Here is a 9,452-nt window from a genome sequence, read left to right on the forward strand (position 1 = left end):
CACCCAAAATTACTCATTACACTATGAATGCTTAGCAGGACAGGGAAATTGTCACATTCACACACTTATCAAGAGAACATCCCTGCCCTACTGCCTCTGATATGGCTGACTCACTAAACACACATGCTTATGTCTGTGGGTTAGAGTGTGCCCCTGGAAATCCATACATTTAAAAAACAATATAATTGTGCCTCCTGGTTTCCTTAATATAAGGAATTTGAAATGATTCATACTTTTACTTTTGTTGCTTAAAAGTACATGGGCAATTACATTTAATTTTGGTACTTAAGTATATTTAAAACCAAATACTTTTAGACTTTTACTCAACAAATATTTTACTGGGTGACTTTCAGTTTTACTTTAGTCATTTTCTATTAAGGTATCTTTACTTTTACTCATGTAAATGTACTTTTACTTCAGGCCACTCTTCCAGATTTGTCCTGTCCTTGTGGTGTTCATCAAGAAATTCTGGGGCGGGAATGAAAAGGGCCCCATCAGGCTTATCATATACTATAATTGATGGTGTTATGTTTAACATATATTTTGGCCTTTAGATACATGTATTGGACAAAATGTGACTATATATACATTTGATTCAAATTTCATAACTCATATTTATTTTTAAAGATGTTTGACTTCATGCCAGCAGCATACCACCACTGCTGGCTTGCTTCTGAAAGCAGCACTCCTGGTCAGTCCCTGGATGGGAGACCAGATGCTACTGGAAGTGGTGTTGGAGGCCCAGTAGGAGGCACTCCTTCCTCTGGTCTAAAAAAATATCCCAATGCCCCAGGGCAGTGATTGGGGACACTGCCCTGTGTAGGGTGCCGTCTTTCGGATGGGACATTAAATGGGTGTCCTGACTCTCTGAGGTCATTAAAGATTCCATGGCATTTATCGTAAGAGTAGGGGTGTTAACCCCGGTGTCCTGGCTACATTCCCAATCTGGCCCTCAAACCATCACGGTCACTTTATAATCCCCAGTTTACAATTGGCTCATTCATCCCCCTCCTCTCCCCTGTAACTATTCCCCAGGTCGTTGCTGCAAATGAGAACGTGTTCTCAGTCAATCTACCTGGTAAAATAATGGATAATGTTTTAAAATTCAGGTTGAGGTTATAGGTTTTGGTTGAGGTTATGGGTTTGGATTTACAGTAGGTCAAGTCTACATTGGGCTCCCGAGTGGCGCAGCATTGTACGGCATTGTATCTCTCTGCTAGAGGCGTCACTACAGACCCTGGTTCGATTCCAGACTTCTCGATCCCAGCATGTTTAGGGTTTGGCCGGGATAAGGCCGTCATTGTAAATAAGAATAGGTTCTTAACGTACTTGCCTAGTAAAATAAAAATGATGGTAATTGTTTTTTAAAGTAATTTTTATTTAACCTTCATTTAACTAGACAAGTCAGTTAAGAACAAATTCTTATTTACAATGACGGCCTATCAACAAACAACATTAATTCACCAACAGTGCTGAATTAAAACGAACTAATGTTTACATGAATTCGTTTTGAAGAATTACCCAACATAAACGAAGCATTCCACTGGGCAACAACTGATTGAATTAACGTTTCCACGTAATTTCAACAAAAACATTCAATGTGATTACATGGAATAAATGTGGAAAACAGATTACATCTGTCATCAAGATAAAAGAATATCGTGTTTTTTTCAGACAACTTTGAACCTAAATCCAATGACAAAATCCAATGACTTGATTTCACGTTAGTTGACAACTCAACCAAATGTAAAACAATACTAGGCCTTGAACTGACGTCTGTACCTCGGGGCAGGAAGCGGTTTATAGCGTTGCACCACTAACCGAAAGGGTGCTGGTTCGAATCCCTGAGCCGACGAGGTGAAAAAAAAATCAGCCAATGTTCCCTTGAGCAAGGCATTCAAGCCTAATTGCTCCTGTAAGTCGCTCTGAAAAAGAGCGTCTTCTAAATTATGTAAATGGTATATTGCCACTCATTTGACTGTTGTGCAAAATAGATTTTCCAATATTTTTGATTGGCCGAGCTCTGCTCTTAATGTTAATGAAGACCAGGTGCCAGACGTACAGATGTCAAAATGATGGATGCTTAAAATTGTCGTAAATATTGTTTCTTTTGTCCTTCTCACGTGAAATCCAGCCCTAGCCCTCTGAAACACGACTATATCTCGTTAACCTGCAGTCGTCCTCATTACGGCCGTACTAAAGTTCCAGGGCACTCAACCTTTCAGAAGTGTTAACCTGTAAAGGGCTTTAATGGTGTCGGATGAGAGAGGTTCGAGTCATCAATGGGACACTTTAAAAAGGTCCCAAGCTGCGATTATACATTTGCTAAAACCATGCAGAGACCCCCCCTCCCGAGATAAAAAAAATATATATATATATAATACAATATAAATAACTCATATTTAACACATCTGTGATACATGAAATTAGTTAGAATCTAATGTTAATAGCTCCAAAATGTTCCTAACAACTCAGAAACACTATCCTTCCTCTAGACTCTAGAGTCTATTTAGGGTTGAAAGCTGAGTTCCCACAATGGAGTCCATCCAGTCATTATTGCAAGTGGGAAACTGTAGTGGAGTCTAACTCATTTGCCATTTCTGCAGATTTGTCAGAATCTCAAGGACCAGGAAGTATACTTCGCACCCCTAGCAACCCAAAACACAGATGACTTGCTTTTAGATGCTGTCGTCATGCACGTCCCCATCTTCACTGGGAAAGTACAATATAATATTCGCATGTAGCCAGGGGAGAAATCAGGACCAAAGTGGTCCATACAGAGTACAACTTTTTAGGACATTTTTCATACTATATATTAGTCTAGTCGTTGGCTTCAATACATCAGTAGCCTAAATACACTGTCTGAACTAGGCCCACTAAATTGCAGTGTAACAATTATTTTGCCTTTGAGACTTGTACTACAAGCAAGAAGCATATCAAATAAGGTTAACTTCCCACTGGGCACGCACTGGTTAAATCAACCTTGTTTCCACGTCATTTCAATGAAAGTACGTGGAATAGATGTAGAATTGGCTTCTGTGCCCAATTGGTTCCTTTGACCATCGCATATATTCAAATAAATAACCGCAGCAATACACAGTCACAGCATGATAACATCAATGAAAGCCTGTAATAATATGTTGTTGTTATTGGCAAATGTTATATTAAATTATAATGACAACCAACGAATAATAATGACTATCTTAACAATTAATACGAATCGTATAATAATCAGTAGGCTATCACCATAATCATAGCGATAGTAGTAGGCCTGATCACAATCATCATAGCCATAATAATACATATTATAATGGTCTTATCGCTGCAATCTTAAACATGAAAAATTATACAGTTTACATTCCCAAAACATTCTGATCATTAAGAAATATTCGATTATAGACCGACTTAAATAGCATAATTCATATTTAGACCAAATCATTGCTATTAATATTCACATTAAAAATTATATCCTCCTTGCATCCCAACTACAATTTCAGACTAAAAGCTCAATTCACATCATGAGCCTTTGGATCAACAATTTTTTATCGCCAAGTACATTTGGATGTTATTTGTCATGATCCATTTGATATTATGGCATTATTACTGGGGCAATTACAGTCACCACATACCTGAACGTAGTGAAGCCTAAACCGCCTGCCGTCACCCATTTTCCTTTTGGGTAAGTCTTGTTCCTTTCGACCGGAATAGACATTTCACAGAGATGGCATAAGACTGGCCTCGTCTACAGACTATGTTGCATCAATGTTAAACTCTGAAAAGGAACGATGATATTTTAGCAATAGGCAAATGATTCGTTGATATCAAGTTATTGCCTTGCGTCTTAACATGTGCATTCTCTACTGAGCAACATAGAGAATATACAAAGTTATATCTACACTGGTTGTATGCACAACCTTTAAATTCACCCAGAGTTCTCTTCGATTCATATTGCCACTTCGTCATGCCGTCACGATTTCACGTTAAAGGATAGGCCTTCTGTTATAAATAAGGCCTAACGATTCTAAAGGAGTCCGTTTACACCAGAAAACTCTGTTTCTGCTTCTGTCTGTCCAATAACATGACAAACGTCCATCTCTCTTAGTAGTAGATGCTGATTCCAGGAGGCCATTAGCGTCAGATACGTTATAAGCGATTTATCGCAGTTCCTTAAATCTACTGTAGTAATGATTGTCACACGATTTCAACTATGATAGTTTGATTTGGCAAAGAGACACAATTATCAATTTAAGATCAGTATAGGCTATCCCGAGACAAAAAAATGAAGAGAATCCTAATTACTTTGATTATTAATACAGTACCCCAAAACGCAATGGCTGATAGACGAATCATTAGCCTGTTATGAGGAAAGGCTTTTAGTACACTCCATTGACTTCTTCTCAGACGTTCTTTGGGTCAGTCTCAGTGGAATTCTAAGTGAACGCTCGCGCCCTCATCCTCTGGTTCACATTTAGTTGAGAGATTGTTATTCTTTAAAAAAGTGGTCATATACTGTATCAAATGAAGATTCCATTCACGACATCAATGTTCATTCAATGTAAAATCCCTACACGTAGTCTTGTTCATAAAATGGTCATGCTATGAATACGCAAAACACGCAATTTGAAGAACATCATTATAATAACGTCAAATGTCTTTAATTTGGACAAAACGCCACTGTCATGGAAAGTTGATTACTGGTCATCAAGTTAATAGGAGCGCGTTCTGTCCGTCCATAATATCTTCCTACCCTGCTATAATTCTGGATGTTATATTATTACATAAGCCCATCTTACATCTGAAATCCTTAGATGCTACATACATTTTTGGACATATAATTTAATCATATATGGGCTACCCATTGATATTTTAAGAATATAACTTGCTTCAATTCAACTGTCGTACCCCATCAGAACCCCAAATCCAAGCTTGTTTGAGAGTGGTTACATGATTTTCTCCAGGCCCATCCCTCAGCTTTTAACCATAACAGAGGTGAGGTGTCCACGTTGTTATTGTTTCAATAAAGGATTCTATCGTTAAGATACATTATCAACAATACATATGCAATTAAATAACCAGGAATGTATTACATTAGGCTACAAAATAGAACATATGAAGCGACGATTTTGACGTTTGAAGAAATTGGTCGAATTATGGTATGTTTTATCAATATGTACAAAAAGCATTGAGGCAGTAAGTGTACAGCACAACGTGTAAGACATGGTGGTAACGTTGTTTTAGTGCTATTCACCATGGACATTATGAAATAGCCTTCTGTTTGGAACCGTTCAACCTGGACACATGTTGCTTGCTGCGCACGTCTCAAGTTAATTCAGAGACTACACAACGAGATATCAAAACAGAGGTGCCGGGCCAAGCACCGCTGGGAACACGTTAGACTCCCCCCATAGCGGTTTATGCAATAACATTAGGCTTTATCAGATTGTATATGAAACGGATCCCACTGCCTGATAGTTTATAAACTGATAGGCAATGTATAGCCATCATAAATAGGCCTACACTGAATTAGATTAGTCTGTTACATACAAATGATATTGTCTGAAAAATATTTAATACAGGCAGGGAGATAAAGGATAAACTGGGCAATGCAGGGCATCGTGAATTAGATATCGTGTGATATAGCCTAGAATGGTGCAATATCATACAACATGTACACTAAATGATATAGGCGAATGTGATATAGAGGGAGTCACTCAGAAATAGGTGAAACACAAAACAGATTAAGTGCATAAGCCAATAATAGCCTATTCCTCAAAATAGATCATCGGGGCAGGGTAGCCGAGTGGTTAGAGCGTTGGAAGGTTGCAAGTTCAAATCCCCGAGCTGACAAGGTACACATCTTTCGTTCTTCCCCTGAACAGGCAGTTAACTCACTGTTCATAGGCCGTCATTGAAAATAAGAATTTGTTCTTAACTGACTTGCCTAGTTAAATAAAGGTAAAAAAAATAATCTATGAAGTGATTTACTTAATTCCAGTCAAAGGAGTACTGGTCAAGCATAATCATTCCATTTTTTTTGAGGATACTAGGGTAATTCAAAGATTTTAAAAATATGTAAAATTCAAGATTAAGGTTAAAATGTGGAGAGAATCTGTTGAGATACCCAGTCAATCTGGTGGGGGGCGCTGCTGCGGCGTGACGCTCTCTCTAAAAATACTGAACCAGGCAAACCCTCGTTTTCTACAGTTTTCTACAAGGGCTTTACCGTAGACAACCACAAATTACCATGTAGAAAATTCAGTTCTAGATATTTTTCAGAAATATTTGAGAAAATAATTGGACAATAAAATCTAGACATGGCTGTTGAGAACAGAAAGTATTGTGTTGTCCCAGTTAGGCAACCTCAATATTGGCCTATAGTCCATGCGGTGAAGGAAATGTTTAAACTATACTGTAGGCTTGCTCTGGTGACAATGCAGTCTATAATATAGTGGAATAACCAACATGACCTCACGCCCTGAATAAAAGCAACACACATAGGCCTATTCTCTTTTAGAATTTAGAACGGCTGAGGCTGCATTATCCCTTTCCTCTTTTGGTATAAAAGAATGTCACGAGCCACCCCAGGAACATCATGCACGCGCTGTTTAGATTCACCGAGAGGGCTACATCAGCCTGCCTTATAATAACTTGAATCGTTTTAGAATGAGATAGTGGTCGAGGGGTGCGTTAATCCTTACCTTTATGGGAATAGAAGGCGATACGATCCTAGACACCCTTGATCGGGTACATCCTCCTGAATTTACAGTAGGTCTACCTACTGAAAGGGACATTAGTCTGCCTTATAAGGGCACATATAAATAACTCCAAGATCAGTCCAATATGCTCGGTGTTTGGCTCAACCAACCCGAACAGCGCATCAGATGTCCACTGCTTGTTACGTTTTTGTCTCGTCGAAATATCGGAATAGGTCAACCAGAAAGAGAACCTGTAGGCTAGTTGGACCACATTGAGAACCTGTAGGCTATTTGGACCATATTGAGAACCTGTAGGCTATTTGGACCATATTGAGAACCTGTAGGCTATTTGGACCATATTGAGAACCTGTAGGCTATTTGGACCATATTGAGAACCTGTAGGCTATTTGGACCATATTGAGAACCTGTAGGCTATCTGGACCATATTGACTGCACAGTGCAAATAAAACGAGGCGTAAGCCTATAATAAATAGATACAAATCTGGCTATCTGATGCACTCAACTGTAATAAAAAATACTGATCTTAACATAGGTATACCCCTTAATTTAATCAATGTGTTGAATACTTCATACATGTAGCCTAGGAACATAAAATCATTTTATCACCATGCAGCCAAAATAGCAGCAAGCATGGCATATGATGAGAACCCCCCTGTAAATAAATCACAGTTAGGCTACTTGTAAATTACTGTAAAACGTTGGTTTAAAAGTACATTACTGTAAACTTTAATTTACGGTAACATTCTGTACCTTTTTTTTTACAGTAACTTACAGGTAACTGGCAACCACTGAATTACCTTAAAAAACAACATAATTAGAAAAAAAGGTATGTTTTACAGTGCATGGCTATCTTAAAATGGCATAGGCCTACAACAGAGGTAAGGTAGATAATGTGTATGTGCAATTGGCAGCGGAATATTGATAATTTAATGGCTGCATTCTTTTAGCCCAAAAAAAATCTGGATTTGGTGCGTGAAATTGAAATTATGTTTGCACCATTTTGAGCGTAAAATTAAGGATTTCCACATGGGTTACAAGCGAGCTCAATGGGCAGAAACGAAAATATTGAAATTGGGTTATTACGTCGACTGTCCCGTTGGTCCGTATCCCCCAAAACCAGTTAGTCGTGTTTTACAGATCAGAAAGGATGCGATGCGTTGACTTGCGGTTAGGACCATTCGACACGGCTAATCCTGTTTTAGTCAACTATACGATGCACGCCTTAAATTCCTTTAGTTCAAATAAGCAGAGCACCGCTAGTATTAAACCTAGGCCTATACCATGCGCGAGGAACATCGTCCTAAACTGAGGACATGCATGGAGAGCAGAGTTGAATTCATTGTTAGTCATGCCTTTTAGATTTCCACAGAACTTATAGGCCTACCTATTTAGTCTAATATATTGGAAAATATCGGGTTAAAATAATAGGCTACAAATCATGGCAACACAGACATCAAACGATCCCCTGCTGATCTGATAGATTAGATGACGTGCCACGCTAATTAATGTGATCTCCATCGATACATCACTCATCGCCTTCAATCTCTTCAGCGGTAGGCGATGTTATACAGAATTCATGAATTTACAAATGGAACTATTTTAGTGATCGCAACGCATAATGTAAGGCAAAAAAGGCTGGGTTACAGGAAAATGCATAGAGATACACATAGGAGGATGTAGGTCTACTATAGCCTAGTAGGCCTGCACATGGAATACACAACGATTTATTTATATGGTCAGTTCCTACCATGCTTGGCTATAACAAAAAATATAATAATAATGCATAATACTAATAGGTCTATAGGCCTACCACCTTTATACAAATAATAATATTTTCAGGAATAGATACACAGTTATAACAATAATAGTACAGCCAATAACAACAACAACAACAACAATAATACAAACATCTGATGTAATATCGTTTCGGCTGTAATACAATCTGAGCCTAAATCTCGCTGATGAAACACGATAATTATTCTCTCTTTAGGCAGACTTAAAGAGCACATATATATCTTCACATTCCTCTACACACATCGTTAACACTTATCTGTCAATGCCCAATTTACCCTTCAGATTTATGTCTCACTGCGATAAGATGACGTGTGGACAGAAAGAAGAATAGAGCTAAACATCCGAGGGACCCATCACAAGACACTCATTCGTATTAGAATGTTACGGAGGTGGAATGGACGGCAAGCGAATTCCCTCGATGCCTTGATTGGCCCCAATGCACGCGCGTCCCTGGGGAATTGAATTGGCACTTGAGGCTGGATCTGCTCGTGAACCAACGGATCGTTCAAAAAGAAAATCATCAATAAGCCTACTTCGAATCTTGATCAACATTGCACCATGCATGGTCCGAATGGGAATAAATAATATAATTATAATGTTAGTAAAGTAAATGCTTTTTAAATACCATCACGTGAATCTGAAAGTATCTACACTACTAATTGCTGAGCGGAGAGCTCTGATCCCTCAGACTTCTGTTTGTTATTCCAGACATCCGAAGCACCTCAATGGAAACAAGTTGAGCACGTTTTCCAACGGTAAACATGATCCTTAAGGCATTAGTGGCTGCCATCGACAGTGGGGGCCAGGGGAATCGGCCCGGTCCGCACAAATACGTACACCAGGAACACGCTTATGCTGCTTTTCGACTGTAACGTCAGTGTTACGCATTAGAACCAGTGTTCCACTAGGATATACTAGGGACATAGTGTTTCCATAGCTAAG

This window comes from Oncorhynchus keta, chromosome 35 (assembly GCF_023373465.1).
Source record: "Oncorhynchus keta strain PuntledgeMale-10-30-2019 chromosome 35, Oket_V2, whole genome shotgun sequence".
NCBI classification, from domain to species: domain Eukaryota; kingdom Metazoa; phylum Chordata; class Actinopteri; order Salmoniformes; family Salmonidae; genus Oncorhynchus; species Oncorhynchus keta.